The sequence below is a fragment of the Protopterus annectens genome, chromosome 1.part1 (assembly GCF_019279795.1).
Source record: "Protopterus annectens isolate FY-2018-M chromosome 1.part1, PAN1.0, whole genome shotgun sequence".
Lineage (NCBI taxonomy): Eukaryota > Metazoa > Chordata > Ceratodontiformes > Protopteridae > Protopterus > Protopterus annectens.
The window spans coordinates 551,308,842-551,325,847 of NC_056726.1; the positions used below are offsets into that span (position 1 = coordinate 551,308,842).

The 17,006-nt window shown below is 41.4% G+C and overlaps 1 protein-coding gene across 1 annotated transcript in view; it reads left to right on the forward strand.

Annotated features, from left to right (window-relative positions):
• Positions 1-17,006, forward strand: part of LOC122814860 (phospholipid-transporting ATPase ID-like) — a 2,026,011-nt gene that overhangs the window by 893,160 nt on the left and 1,115,845 nt on the right. The gene's annotated exons all lie outside the window — the stretch shown is intronic.

The following is a 17,006-nucleotide window of genomic DNA, read 5'->3' on the forward strand; positions in this document are numbered from 1 at the left end:
ATAATACACATTTTCACTGTGCAGTCCCTACTGTACCATACTGATATGTGATTAGTGTTGTTGCTGCAGCTGTCTTCCATTGGCATGCCCTTGCCTGCTGGACATTAAGTTGTTTCACCTGTCCTCTTACCCTGTGTTTATTCCTACAATACATCCACAGAAACTCAACATGCAACAATTATTCAATATGTTTACAATTCCTCCCTCATTTGCTCAGCACCCTCTATCTCTTCACTCCTTGAAACAACCGAAAATCCTTCAATGACATCAAAAGTTACCTATCTGATGCTCAGTTTGTTCTCAACCCAAATAAAACCACTCTCATGCTCTTTAATAATAAGAAAATGCATAGCCAGCATCCCCCCTTTGCCAGCCTCTCTTCCAGTAATACTATAGTGGAACCAGTAGAGTATATTAAGCTCCTAGGAGTGACCATTGACAACCTGAGATTTGACAAGCACCTAGCCATAACCATCAAAAAGGTACATATCAAGCTAGGCTCACTCTGTAGGATCAAACATTTCCTAAATGACTCCACTAGACAAGACATATCCAGAACCCACTTACTTTCCACCCTCCTTTATGCTTCACATATACTTACAAACCTCAGAAAAACAGAGTTAAATAAATTGGAGTCCTGCTACAACACAATAGCAAGATTTGCCTTAAACCTCCCTTACAGATCACACCTCTGCAACACGTTGCAGCATCTAAAATGGCTAAAACTTCCAAACTTCTGACCTATAACCAACTAACCTTCATACACTACATACTCAACCACCCAAGTAACTATCCCTGTCTCAAATACCTAGTTCAACCCTAGTCTAGCTTTAGAATACTAAGATCTACCAACAAAGGCCTGCTAACAGTTACCAAATCTAACAACAGCTTTGGAGATTCCCTCTTCTCTAACCACTTATATAAAATTTGGAATACACTACCTCAAACAATAATTGATTGAATCAATACAGCTAAATTTAAACATCTACTTAAGGAACACCTCAACAACTAGATGTGCTCCTGTACAAACCCAGGCTGAATATACTATCTCTCCTATATAGCTCTACCAGTTCATACTATCTTATTTGACCTGTCTTCCAGCTTTCTGTCTCCTCCCTCTAATTACTAGCATGAATTGACACCAAATGTCCTGCCTCCCCCCTCTTCTCACTTTCTTACGTATCTTGCTCTTTACCACTGTTGCGTCTAAGCACTGATCTTTTTACTCCTTACATTTGGAAATACTCTACAAGAAATATGTTTACTTCCTATGTGAAATCACTGCATGTATTAGATAAGTTACTACTGCTCTATGGTCTAAATAATGCTACTGTCTTACATAGGCTAAGAACCTATATGGTGTAACTTTTTCTCTACCTATATTAAAATACTGTAGTTACTTGGAATGTTACTGTTTTAAATATGGTTATGTTACTGTTATATATGATCATTTGTAATTTTTTTGGGGGGGCTTTTCTTCCTGGGCCTCTGCTGAAAATGTGTCCTTGACCCTGACGGACCTTCCCAGTAAACAAATGTAAAATGAAATAAATAAATGTGTGTGTCCGTATTCAATACACACACTTCCCCTGAGTGTTTATTTTACATGGCAGTTCGTATAACTTACAGATCATTTGCACAACTTCAGTACTGAATGCCAGAAATGGGATTTCACAATACTCTGCACTTTATACACTGTTGTGTACTGTGTTTGGACCATGTACTTAGCTATCATACCTCTCAGCTATACAGATTTTCACAGAATGTTCAGATTTTTCTCATATATCTTTTGGTGTGTTCCTTATCAAATTTGTGTTTTTTTTGCCATATCATTGGAATGATCTCGGGACTGATGTGGCTCAATTACTTATTGCAGCAAATTTCTAAAGAGCAAATTTGTCAAATCTGTTCCTATTTCTGGGTCATTGCCCCCCCCCCCCATTATGTTGCCCTTTGTCCAGATGTCTTCCATTAAGATAGTGAGAGCTACGAAAATTGTTATCTATTAAGAGCTGGCGATCATTGTGGTATTCCACACAAAACCATGGACTTTCAGTGCTCTGACTTAAACAGGATTGCTATGCGTGTTCGCTTACATGATTTCCTGGCTGGCAACACTATTGCCCTCCTCAAAATCATGCTTATTTACATTTAAACGTGGTGCGCAGCATGAAAGTGCAACGAGCACTGCTGCTCACCTCGCATCACTGCGCACACATGTAAACTCCATATAGGCTTAGCACGAAGCCTACATACACGGAGTTTACTAAATCCCTATAAAAGTGAATACATATAGCAACAATGCAGCAAATGTCAGTAAATTCATACCAGTTCAAAGACTCTCCTTACAGAAAACAGCTTCCATTAAAAAATGAAAATAAAAAGAAATCCACTTTCATAGATAACCTCCTAAACAATGTTTTGTAGGGGCAATCTTTCTACAACCACATGTTGAAAGCTTCACCATTTATGCCTCCTACTTAAATACACTAACGTAATGATAATAACATGATTATTTCTTTCATCTACATAGCTTGTTCTGACTCTGTTTTTGATTGTGATTTTTTCAGCATGTCAGCTCTGATTTGTACTCTCTCTATAAAACATGTACATGTTGTGATTTTTCACTCACTCTGTATATAATGCCATTTATATATTGCCTTTATTCCGTCAAGTCAACTATGGTATTCACTTTGTATATAATATATGCCTGTATTGCATTTTGTAATTCACTCTGTGTATAATATCATATAATTATTTTGTTTTCCCTGGGCTGAAACTGAAGTAGTTCCAATGGGATCAGTGCTCTGCCCAGTTAACAAATTCAAAATAAAAATAAAATAAAATAAAATAAAATGATTGTATAACTGAGGGAAATGCGAGAATTCTAGCAAATAAAATCATTTTTCTGAGCTGCATTTGTAACACTGTGTGGCAAAAAAATAATTTATACTAAACTTAGAACAGAAACACACACATTTTATTAATTTTATTTATAGTTTTATTTATTTATTTATATTGACATTTGTTAACCGGGTATGTCCAACTGGGCGAGGAGCCCATTTTCAGCGGAGGCCCGGGGGGGAGGGGAGCCCCATACAGACGCACAGCATATCACAATTATTACTAATAAGCAAATACGGTTATTACTTGACATAATCGAGTTTTATAATAGTAGCAACAATGGAATAGAAGAGTACATTGAGTGTAACACTTATTGCAAGGAGTAAGAATTTGGCACATTGATATATGTAGTGTGTAGTGCAGTCTGAAAGTGTTGAGTTAGTGGGCAAAGAGTAGAGATGCTAGAAGCAATAGGAGGAAGTTACTAGTCTAAAGTCAGGTTAAAAGAGGATCAGTGAAATACCTTTAGTAGGGTTAGGATAGGTAATAATGGTAAGGATTATTGAGTTGATTGGGGGGTAGAGTAAGGGTGGGGTACAAAGGTGTGAGGAGGGAGAGATTGAATTAGTTGTGTCTTTGGCTTGAGCAAGTCCAGGATTTCAGTAGTGCCTCTTTTTTCACTTTTTTTGAAGATTTGCATGTGAGGAAGACTCCTAATATCGAGTGGTACTTTATTTCAGGCCTGTGCGACTGAGTAGCTATATAAAAGTTGTCCTATTGTTTTTTGTTTTTTTTTTTGGCTTGTGGATAGATAATAGAAGCTGGTCTGAACTCCATAAGGTGCAGGTAGGGGTATATAGGGAGATCAGGGAATAGGTGGAAGGACAGGAGGGTGGTTTGTTTAGAACAGAGTGAATGAGAGTCAGTTGAGAAAATAAAAGTTGGTTGGAAAGTTCTAGCCAGTGTAGAGATTGTAGAGCTAGGCAGTGGTGAGAATTGTAGGGTAAATTAGCTGCAAATTGGGCAATTATGTTGTAGGTGAGCTCGAGTTTGGTTTTGAGGGAGGACTGTGAGTTGGTCATAATAGGAAAGACATAGAGAAGGATGGGAAGAAGGTATGCATGTGCAAGAGAAAGTCTAGAGTTGTTTGTGAGAAACTTTTCTATTTCTGTACAGTTGTCCTATCTTTTCTTCTTGATACAGTTTAATATATGGAGGTCAAATTTTAGCTGGTTATCGATGATTGTACCCAAGAATTTTTGTGTGAGTATCAACATTTATGACTGTTGTTTAGTAAGGTGATGATGAATGCTGATTTTTAAGTTATTTGGGCAGAAAGAGCAGAAGTTTAGATTTTTTGGATTTAGTATGAGCTGATTGTTATTAGGCCAGTTTTCAACAGCAAAGGAGTTTTGAGTTAGTGTGTGGAGGTCTGAGAGTTTGTCAGAGATGGAGATGATAGGTGAGTTGTCAGTGTACTGAATGACTGAGGAGAGAGGGCAAGAAGTATGAAGGTGGTTGGTGAAAATGTTGAATAGAAGTGGCCCCAAAATAGAACCTTGTGGGACACCTGTGGGAACTATGAGATAGGGGAGAAGGAGGAGAAATTTTCAACTGATTATTTCCTGTTGGCACGGTAGCTAGAGAACCATGTTAATAAGAGAAGGTGAGGTTAGACTGTCTGATGAGAAGTTTGGGATGGGAGACGGTGTCAAATGCTTTGGAGAGGATCAGGAACAGACAGGAGACTAGTTTGTTGCTTTCTTTAGCATGTGCAACTGTTCTGTGTGAAGGAGATGAGTGCTGTGGAGGTACTATGGCTTGGGTGGAAACCGTGCTGGGTAGGTGTGAGGAGGTTTAAATATAAAGTCTACCTAAATCAAAAAAAAAAAAACAATTTTAACCAGAAAGCACTCTTCATTATTTAGAGTAACCTCTTCCCATAAATAATAATAATAATAATAACATAGAACTTTAAATCTAAAACTTAGGGAATTTATTTAAATGGGTTATCTGCAATTCTGTATCAGTAAAAATGGATTCATTGAAAACATTCTCACTAAAACTATATGTTCATATTATGCTGGGTTCCTTAATATATTACATTACACTATGGCAATGTGAATAAGTACTGATTAATAAAATCCTAGCTACACAATGACCATGTCAACATCCATGAATCTATCCTTTTATTAGTATTTTTCTCGAAATTATGTGGATTTTTTGCATCTCTAAACAAACTGCAGGATAAATTTAACCAGTCCTGGTATACATGAGTTTATTTACTGAAATGCAGTGGCATGCAATACGTTTTTTCATTAATTAGTATAAAGAACATTCCCTGTGTCATGTTATGACTCTTATTAGTTGTAAAGGAATTAATTGCTATAAAGAATGATTAATGAAGGGTTTCAGTAATCATACTAACATTTTCCAAAATAGAAATTAGTTAACTCCAGCATTTGGAAAAGCGTTTACATGATCAAATATGTGATTTGATTTTACATTACTCTCCTAAGAAACACTTACTCTGTGCTGCCACTTCTCTATCAGCTCTTCATTCTCAAACACAGGAATCTTTCACTTCTGTTGAAACATGGTTAGCCAATGCCCATCTAATCCTGAACCCAAACAAAACTAAATTGTTACTCTTCCAAGCTAACAAGACATCTATCTCATGCCCACCATTTAACATAATAGCCAAAGACAATACTGTAATCTCCTCGACAACCCATACAAAGTGTCTTGGAGTGGAAATAGACAATACCCTAAAATCTGACTTACATGTCTCCCTAACAATAAAAAAGTCCATAAGAAACTTGGAAATCAATATAGGCACAAAAGATTCCTGACCAAAATGGCCAAAATTACATTAGCACAAATCCATCTGCTCTCTACTCTACTATATGCCTCTCCAATTTTAACTAATCTAAGGAAAACTGACCTGTCTAAGCTAGAAGTATGTTATAATAAAGTTTGCATCTGACTGCCCATATAGAACACATTGTACAGCTTTAAGGATACTAGACTGGCATAAACTTCCCAACATTATTCTTTACAACCAACTTTCTCTAACTCACAAAATTGTAACACAACCAACCAGAAACCCTGCACTACAAAATCTCATCCTTCCTTACAGTCCCAGCAGATCACTTCACTCTAACAATAAGAACGTACTCAATGCTTCCAAGGCCAACAACACTGCAGGAGAATCTTTGTTTTCCAGCTATATATTTCGCATATGGAACTCCCTTCCTAATTCCATTCTCTCAGTCTCATCCACTAACCACTTTAAGCCATTACTTAAAGCTTATCTAAAAAATAAGGAGCTACATTCCTGTACTAACCCTTTGTGAATGCTCTGATACATCACAGTGTACATCAACCATATCCAACTTCTTCCCATGTGTTTAATCTTTTATTCCTACGGGCCCATCTTAACTTTATATATTGACATAAATCATACTTTACTAGCTAAGTTCAAAGCCTAGATTTTGTTGTCATGATGTAACAAATTTGTATTTTCTTATGTATACTACATTTTGTTTACTTTACACTTCATTGATTATTGTAATTTGTGTATTAAAATTTACTGTTCATAGGTGTGTACTAGGCTAATGGCCCTAGAGCCTTTACAAGCCTAGCCCATAGAAGTGCCCTGGCATCGTGCCACCCGATGTTAGTTCCCAGTGCCTCTATCAAGTAGAGTCACTAGAGTGATCCCTGGGGTGAACTTTCTATTTCCCATCCACTCATCAAGATTTCTGTTGAAGAGGGCCAGTGAGGTGCTCTGCTTGATATGTATGGGAAGTCTATTCCAGAGCATGGGCAGTCTCTGGGTTATGAACCTGTCCCTCCAGCATGTTCTTTTGATTGTGGTAATGAGGTTGAGGTCTCTGGAGTGTGTGGTGCTGAGGAATTGGGATTTTTTTTTAGATGTAGCATTTTTAACAGAGCTGGGTCAGACATGGCTTTGTAAGTCAAGCAGGGATTGCCTCTTAGTAAATGATATGAGACAGAGAATAGCTGGAGTTTTTTGAGTCTGTCCATGTAAGACGTCTGTTTAAGGCCTAGGATCCTCTTTGTGAGGTACTTTTGTGGCCTTTCCAGCTGTTGCAGGTGTCTAGTGAGGTGCATGCCAAATAGGGCATTATACTCAATGATTGGTCTAATGAGGAAAGAGAAGAGGGAGACAATGACCTCTTTCTTCCTGGATGCAAAACCCTTGGTAATGAGATGTGCCAAATAGAAGGACTTTCTGACCACAGTGGCAATGTGATGGTCGAAGGAGAAGTTGCTGTCAACCTCTGTTCCCAGATCTGTTATAACACCTTCAGTGTTCAGTGGGCTCCCATTGATGCAGTAATTAGTGTGAACTGAGTTTTTCCCAAAGGGAATGATGACACATTTTTTGGCATTAAGCTTAAGACCATGGTTTCGATACCAGTCATTGATCTCAGTGAGGCTTTTCTGTAGAATGTCTACATCAATTGGGGAGTTAATAATGGCTCCCAGCTTTCAGTCGTCTGTGAACTTGGTAAGCCAGAGTCCCTCTGGGTTGGCCTGGACGTCTGAGAAGAAGATGCCAAACAGGAGAGGACTCAGGACTTATCCCTGTGGGACTCCACTTGTGACTGGTTGGCAGTCTGACTTGGAGTCTGCTACTTTCACACTGTGGGTTCTATCTGTGAGCCAGTGTGCAACCCACCTAGTGGTATAGGGGTTGATGCCTAGTTTGGTGAGTTTATCAATAATTCCTGAGTGAGGAATGGTATCAAAGGCCTTAACCAGATCAAGGTAGGCTGTATGAACTGCCTTGCCCTCATCCACAGCTCTGGTGACTGACTCAAAGAAGTCAACCAGGTTGAGCAGGCATGATCTACCTTTCACAAAACCAAATTGCATAGGATCTAGAGTTTGGAGATTCCCTATATCCTTGTTAATTAGGTCCATGATAATGCACTCCATAGCCTTACATATCAGACTTGTCAGGCAAATAGGGTGATAATTCACAGGGTCTGTAGTCAATCCCCCCTTTATGGAGAGGAATGACTGCAGCAGTGCATCATTCAGTAGGGAAAAAGCCTGAGGTGAGGCTGTGATTGAACAGGGCACATAGATGTGGTGCCACTTCACTTTGTAGTTCATGTAGAATACATCCATGGATATTGTCAGATCCCATGGCCTTGGGCAATGCAGCTTTAACCTGTGCTACAGTAATGCTGGGTGCATGGCATTCCTCCAATATTGTGATTGGTCCTTTAGGGGGGAGAGAGGGGTAAAGTTAACACTGAATCTGTCAGCCAGTATTTTGGCAATATCTGTTGGCTCAGTATGGGAGGTACCATTCTGCAGTAACTCAGAGCAAACCTGGGTATTGCAATGGAGATTCTTGATATAACTATAGAAGGCTTTGTGGTTGTTTTTAGTGTCTACCGCAATTCCGCCTTCATTGCTGGCTTTACAGGTTTTGATGAGGGATGTCAACTTTTTGTTGAGGCTAATAAGGGAATTTTCCAGTCTTGGGACTTCACCTTTTTCTGCAACAGTTTGCTCTGTTGTAGAGTTTATTAATGGCAGGGGACCCCCAGACTGGCTTTCTTTTTTTGGAGGAGAGCATCTTAGTTCTTTTGGGTATGGCTAGTTCCATGCATTTATGCATGTGCTGGTACAGTGCATTGGTGTATGATTCGGCAGCCATAGATGTATTTTCCATTGACATGGGTGCCATGAAGTTAGCCACCTCTGTTTTGAGGAGCCCAAAGTCAGCTTTGGAGGGTGTGGGTGAGATGTGGGTTTCCATGGTGATTAGTTTGTGGTCGGATCTAACCAGGGAGGACTTCACTATTGGTGTAGATCAACAGTTGCCCATGTTAGTAATAACCAGCTCAAGGATGTTGCTTCTACCAGTGGGGCTAAGAATAAGCTGGTCCAAGGCACTGGAATTGATGAATTCTAGGAAGCGTTGGGCCAGTGTATTGGTGCATGAGTAGTTTTTCCATTTGATGGAGGGGGTAGTTGAAGTCACCTAGTATGAGAGTGTTGGGTTAGGCCCTAATCATTTCCAGGGTGCTTAGGAATGTGGAGTGAGAGTCTAGGGACATGGTTTAGGACCTATAGCAGGCTACGATGTGAATCATCATCTTACCCAATGTTAGTTGTACCTGAAGTATCTCAGATGTGTTATGCTGGGCTACTAGTCTGGAGGTGTGCATATCCTTTATGAATATGGAGACACCACTGCCTTTGCAGCTTTGGTCCATGTTCTGGGGCTGAAAGGTGTGGAATGAGTTATAGCCTAGTAGCTCAGGGGTGCTTTCTGCTGTTTTAAACCAGGTCCCCGTTACAGCACAAATGTCGATCTTTTCCATTTTGAGGAGTGCTTCGAGCAAGTGCATCTTGAGATTTAGACTTCTAGCACTGAGCAGCATGACTCTCAGATTGCATTTATTTATAGCTGTTATGGTGGTAATTTGGTCTTTGGAGCATTGCCTAAAAAGGCACTATAGGGGTGGCAAGAGCCTTAGCCAGTATCCGGAAACCCAGGGGTGACAGAGGCAGACCATCTCTGGCAAAACATCGAGGTCTGTCAATCATGTCATCCCAAGCAGTTACTGGATCCCCTTAGAATGACACCGGAAACTTAGCCAGTTATTGAAGTCAATCATTTTCTGCTTGCACTGCGGTAACTTTCTGGGTGACGGTAGGATGCTGCTCAGGGCTAGGGTCATATCTGCCTGGGCCACATAAGCTGAGAGCTCCTCCATGTCTCTTTTCATGTAGTCCAGGGAGGTGCATCTCAGGTAATTCACACCCACATGGACAGTGACAGAGTCACAGTTGTACTCGTTGTGGAGTGACCTGAGTGCGTGTGTTATGTGTTGGATTCTGGCACCTGATAGACAGCTGACTGTTACCTTCTCCTTATTCAACCTAGTGAGTGGGATATCAGTGTGCCTCACTATCAAGTCACCTATGATTAGTGTATTGGGCAAGCTGTTTTGCCTTAGGGGCTTGGGTTGAGGGGCACACTGTGTAGGTGAGCTATGTGTCTTGTGGTTTGTGCTGTGTTGTGGTGGTCAAGTGCATTTCTGCCTTGGAGGTCTCTGCTGTTTGGGCTGATTTCTGTTGAGAGTCTCTGCGAAGGTGGGTGTGTGGTTTGTGTTTTTATGTGAGAGCTGTGATGGTGGGTCTTCTGGAAGGCTATGTGTTGCATGTGGTGTGGTGCAGGGGTTGACCTTCACCAGCTATTCCTATTGGCTTGAGAGTCCATGGCTTCCAATTTGAATATATAAGTGCATCTCTCACAAGTCTGAATGTTGGGACGTAAGAGGAGGGGGTTGTCTGTTTACATGAGGCAGTTGCTATACTGCCTCAGAATGTCCAAGCTCACCAGATTAATAGGAGAAAGCACAGGGAACTGACCTTTAGACATGCCAGGAGGGATGGTCATTATTACTAAGTACTGGAGCTGTTTCCTTATATATACAGGAAAAATGTTACTCAAGGTGCCTGAGTCTGTACGGAGCACTGACAAACACTTGAGGGGAAACTAATACGTAGTCCCTGAAAATGTAAGGATTAAGTATTTAGGCAGATATTCTGAAGTTAGAAAGAAATCAAGCAGTACTTAGTGAAAAATAAGGAATTAGCTTGTCAAGAATGATGAAAAGACGGGAGTCACATGAATGGCTACTGCCAGGTTACTACTAATGCTGGTCTTAGCACAGCTTCACTCTGTTGGGATACAATACTCCTTTGCTTCTTTTCTCAACAGAAGTAAAATGTTAGCATCAATCCCATGAAGAGAAGCAGACCACGGCCTGTTTGGTGATCCACAGTCTTGTCCCAGATGATGCAAAGGCCTGTGCCTTTTTCTGGCAGATCCCTCAAATAGCAACTAGACCAATCAGGTACTTTAAGCACAGAAACTCACTCTCCAACCAGAAAGCATCAGGAATCAATGCACTCTGCTCCTACTCTCACCAGGATCAGAATATAAGAACAGATTCCAAGCTGTCACCTATAAAGCAGTTATTAAGGTTTCTGGTGATCAGCAGTCTCCAGGAAATAAAGTAACTGCATTCCTTCTCTCACCAGAATAAAACAGAAGCACTAATCCCAAGATGACTACTGAGAGGCAGAATGTGGGCTCTCCAATAACTGGTGGTCTTGCAATAGATACTTAAAGGTAAGATGAAAAAATGGTTTATCTTAAACACTGCAGTGTGCACTAGAGGAGTTAGATGTAAAAGTAGGTAACTTAAGTTGTACCTGTCTAAAAAGTTAAGTTTTAGTGGAGTCACTATTTTTAAAAACAGCAAGATAGATTGAAAGGGGTGGTCACTTTTGTATTCTGGTACTATGGAATACAGTAGCATGGCCAATAAATTTAAATAGCTGAAGGGAAGTGATTTCACAAAATGAAAATTTTGTGCTTACTCATACCAGCCAGTAAAGCAGAGAGGAAATGAGATAGTTGGTCAAATTAACATAAGGGTAGGCAACTAGAAAGACAGTGGTGTTTAAGAACACAACAGTACCCAGGTGGGACAGTGGGAACAATTTCTGTCTGACTCACAAGAGACAGAGCTGTGGTCTCCTTTCAAGTTTTAATATGCAGTTAGAAGCAGAATACAAGTAAAACACTGTGTAAAGAAAACACGTCATAGTATACAAAATAGAAAAAGGCAATAAACTAATACAAAATACAACAAATAAAAAGTAAACTAACATTTCCCTCACAGCAAACTGTAGCAGTGTCTGGGTGAGCCTTTCCAGTAAAGCTCTGAAATGTTTTATTTTACCCCTTAAATAGAGCTTTTCTCCCTGGACATCTGTTGAAAAAAGACCCGTGTCCAGTCAGACTTTCCCAGTAAACAATTTTCACCATAGATGCTTAATGTGAATATTTATGCTGGAACGAGTTGTGTGGTGTATTTTGGTTTGGTCCATGCATCCAGCATTTGATTTTCTTTGTGTTTTACTGTTTCAGTCATCACATTTGGGTTATGCCTGCCAGGGTAGCCCTCGGCCAGCCTGAATACTAGAGACTTAGTGTTTCTGCGTCAGTTGCTGTCGTTTGAGGACTGACGTCAGGCCGTCAGTGGTATAAAGGAAGGCATCCGATGCCATTACATCAGTCTTTCTTACAGTGAAGCCTGAAGCAGAAGCAGTTCGCACGAGTGCCAGTTGGCCACTACCTGAGTTTCATTTCCAAATTGAAGTTAAAGTCTTTGAAAGCTAGGTACCCCATTGGGGATCCTTTTTTCTTGGACTAACCGATGTCAGAAAAAGTTAATAATTGTCTCGCCTGTGGAAAGCAAATACCACACTGGGACTTCCATTCTTACTGGGTCACTTGTCTAGGCCCAGACTACGACGTCCCTCATTGCTTTTGTGCTTTGTTTAACTCCAGAACTATTCATCGTCTGGCCCTTATTGTAGCTAGATATTTCTATTTACAGTTCTCAAATTCCGATATGGCTTCAATAAGCCATCCAACAGCAGATGTTTTGAAAAAATGTAAAGATAAAGACAGAGACAGACTGCACCGGACCAAACCTTCCAACAACACTTCCATTAAGTTGGTCGTCAGTCCTCCGGAACTCAGTAAGGCGCTTTTGCAGCCCCTGATGCCTGCTTCGGTTAATTCGCAACCGCTACTGAGACCCTTTTGGAGTCTGGTATGCTGCAGAACTCTTCTTCATCTAAGTATCCTGCAGTTGTCTCTACCTTGAATGGGTCCAGAGCAGCTATGCAGGCACTGGCTTCTGAGGAAGTCCTTCGCAACACCAAATCCCAACATAAACCAATGGCTTCTTTCACGACTACTGTTCTTTCGAAAACATCCTAGTAGGCCCAGGGGTTGAACTACACCCAAGAAACTGACTACCCATTCTCAGGCACCTGTTCCCTTGCCTCAGTCTCAAATGCTTAAAATGGCAGAAGACCTTATCATGCTGATTAGGGGAAGCCAAGCCACTCCCTCAAAAAGGAAAACAGATCTGTCTCCAGTAGTTTTGTCTGAACAAGAGTCAGATGAATCCAATGCATCTGACTGTGAACACATGCAGCCCCTCTGCACATATGAGGATTCTGATGCAGAGGAATCCATTCCTTCAGCCTATCCCCAGAGGATTTTTCCTTTCGGGAAACCCTGCATACGTTAGGGGTGCATTTCCAATGGGAGAGTCAAGACTACCCACAGTCTAAAAAGAGACTCAGAGAGTTCCTGGGCCTTCCACAACACAGGCCATTAGCTATCTCCCCAGTCCTAGATGTGTTGGATTTTGTCTTCCTTGAATCCAGCTTGACTCCAGACGTCCTCCCTCCTGCTCCAGAAAAGCAGACATGTACTACAGAGTCCCTGACTCACACAAATATCTTTTTAAAAATCCAACAGCTGACCCCGAGGTCATTACTCAAGGGCCTAAAGGGATTAAAGCAACCTCAGCTAAGAATCCCACCCCCTCAGACAGGGATTCACAAGCACTGGACAGATGGGGTAAAAAAAGTGTACACCTCAGCTACTCTAGCTATCAGGGCACTAAATTTTTAGTTCCATATGCTTAAGCATTAGCAACATACCTTGGAACTACTTAAACAAAACATTTCCTCCTTTCCTGCATGGGTAGAATCCAAACATTTACAGGACTTAATGTATTCTGCTGGTCAAGTAACTAAACACACTTTGTACTGTGGTTTTGACACCCTAGAAGCTTCTTGCAGGGCAGCAGTCACTGGATCTGTCATTAGAAGACATGCATGGCTTAAGGAACAACCCCTGTCAGACCATGTCAAATCAAAATTGTTGGATGCACCCATGCACAAAGATAACTTATTTGGCACTAAAGCAGAAATAGGTCTTAAAAAAGATGGATGAAAAAGCAAAATCTATGTAGACTGTTAAACATTTCTTACAGGTCCGGCCCCCTAGGTTCAGCAGGCATTTTCCCTTCCAAGCACTGGTCCTTTCCTGCTCTGAGTAAGCAGGGCCAGCCTAGGCCCTGTGGAAACAGACCCCCTCAGACAGCAGCCCCAGGGGTTGCAGAGATCTAAGCAGTGGACTACCTCCACTTCAAAACCAGAGAGGTCTAAGCCACCCCCTTATGGTAAGAACTCACAATGACTCGCCCCTTCCCAACCTCACCTCTGCCCACCTTCACATACCCCTAGGAGAAAACTCTCCTTTCACTGCAGCACCTGGGCCACCATTACCAAGGACCAATGCATTCTAAACATTGTGTCTCAGGGGTACAAATTCTCCTTCCACATTCCACACCCTTCCAACCCCAAAAGGGTTCCCAGATCCACCACCAAATCAGTGGGCAGAGGCTCAAAAGCAAATCCATTCCCTGCTCTCCTTGGGGGCAGTAGAGCACGTTCCTGCAGATCAGATAGGCCAAGGCTTCTACTCCAGACATTTTCTGGTGCCCAGAAAAGAGGGCACCTGGTGCCCCATCCTTCATCTATCCATTCTAAACACCTTTCTGGTGATCCCAAAATTCAAAATGCTCACCCTCCAGCAGCTGCTACCCATGCTCTCCAAGGACACCTGGCTAGCCACCCTGGACCTAAAAGAGGCCTACCTCCACATTCCTATCAGAGAGTCCTGCAGAAAATATCTCCACTTCAGGGCAGGATCTCAACTCTTTCAGTTATCTGTGCTTCCATTTGACTTATCGACTGCTTCCAGAGTTTTCACAAAATGCCTGGCTCCAGCCATTGCCTTTTGCAGACAAAGAAATATTCAAATTTACCCCTACCTAGATGACTGCCTTATTCAGGCAGACAGCCAGGAGAAGCTGCTGAAAGACCTGGCCTTTGTAAAGAACCTACTAACCTCCCTAGGGTACACAATCAATGAAAAGAAATCCAAACAGGTACCCACCAAAATGATAATCTTTCTGGGAGCAAGTCTGGACACAGCGTCCCAGATGGCATGCCTTACACCAGACAAACAAATTTTCCTATCAGCTTACTTCTCTCAACTGGCCACCAGGCCCCAGCTTTCTGCAAGGAAAATCCTGCAAGCCCTGGGGTTCATGGCCTCTTGCGTACTCCTCTTTCCATATGTCAGACTGTATATGAGCAACTTCAGTGGTACCTAAAGAGATTTTGGTGTCAACACTCTCAAGATCTGGAAACTCTTCTGCCTATTATTCCTTGTTGGAGGAAGGAATTTCTTTGGTGGGCAACAGCCTGCTTTCACATGGATGGAGAGCCTGTTCCATAGACAGGGTAGGTGCTGTGATACATACCTGTCTTTCCAGCAGGTCCTATCTATATCACAGGCAAGGTTTAAGTCTTTAGAATTGGTAATGCTGGTGCTGTTGTTTTGTAGATATGCAGGAGGTCCATCAGAGTGGGGTCTGACAATAGCTCAGGGTCAGGCATAGCTCTCCTCTCAAACACCTGTTTGAGACAGAATGCAGGGATAGGAGCTTGAGGCAGTCTGCAGAGAACATTTTACTTATGCCCTGTATTCTTTTAGTGAGGAACCTCTGTGGACAAACCAATTGTTGGATATGCCTGTTTAGGTACATACCAAAGGGGCATTGTACTCAATGATAGGTCTGGGCGATCTGTGCCTGACGTATAAAGCCATGTCCAACCCGGAATTAATGGACATGCTGCACCTCAGAAAATCCAAATCCCATCGAGCTACGCGCATGAGGGACTTAAACCTCAGCACTGAAATAAATAGGACATGCTGGAGGGACAGATTCATAACCCAGAGGCTCCCTTCACTCTGGAATAAAATCCCAGTCCAGGTTAGGCAGAGTCCCTCATTGACTCTTTTCAAGAGGAATCTTGATGAGTGGATGGGAGATCGTAGGTTTACCCCGGGTATCACTTCTGTGTCACTGTTAGACAGAGGCACAGTATACTAACCTCGAAAAAGGGCATAGCAAAATTAATTTAAAATGTGTGGCGAAAGCCATACACACTCTGGCTAGGCTTATAAATGCCCTAGGGCAGATAGCCTAGTATGAACCTATGAACCTATGAACCTATGAATGTCAAATACAGTGAAACAATGACTTCCTTGGGGTTAGATGCCATACATTTGTTTCTAAGTTGTGCAACATAGAATGATTTCCTCACTACTATCTCTGTGTGTCCCTAAGTCCCTAACTACTGGGTCAGCTCTAAGGGGTGTGTTGTCAATATGATAGTTACCAGGGGTGGATGACTTCCCAAAGGATACTAGTATGCATTTCTTGGCATTTAGTTTTAGTCCATGACTCTGACACCAGTTGTTTGTCTGTGGCAGCCCCTCCTGGAGAGTATTTGTGTCAGTTTGGGATTCAATGACAGCTCCTAATTTGTAATCATCTGCAAACCTAGTCAGCCAGATACCACTGATATTGGCCTTGACGTCAGAGGATAAATGCCAAAAAGGAGTGGTCCAAGGACTAATCCCTGAGGGACTCCACTTGTGACTCGCCTCTTTGTAGAGGTGTACTCCCCAATTCTAATTTCCTGGCTCCTGTCTGTGAGCCAGTTGGCTATCCACCGGGTGACATACGAGTTTGCACCTAACCTTTTGAGTTTGTCAACAATGCTTAAGTGGGGCATTGAGTTTTAAGACGATATTAATCAAACTACTTCTTTTTAAAACTCACCCATCAATATAATGAAGAAAGGATAAATTTCCTTGATGTTACAGTATTTGGTAGACTGTAATCGAACATCTTTGGGAAAGTTGCATATAGTAGCAGTGTGTTACACTATAACAGCTGTCACCCTATTTGGCAAAAAAAATTTAAAAGGTCAGATGGTTAGATTTATTTTTGTCTGGTGTCTGACAATGAACAGTTTATTCATGAATTAAGCAGCATATTAAAATATAGGTTTAAAAATAGGGAGTTACTGAACAAGCTAAGGACAAAATTAAGAAAAACAGATGGGTAAAATATCTACCCATGATTTGGTTCCCATTTGTAGATGAGGTTAAAGTTAAAAATGAATATGATTTTAAAGGAGCAATGATTTTGAATAATAACAGGACGCTATTAGAGGTATCATGAACAAAAATCAGATTAGGGTGTTCGACTCTTTGAATTTGGTGTAAACATTAGAACAGTCACCAAAGTTTATTTATACAAAGGATAAGAATATAAAACAGTACCTTGAAATGGAGAATATAAAGAAAA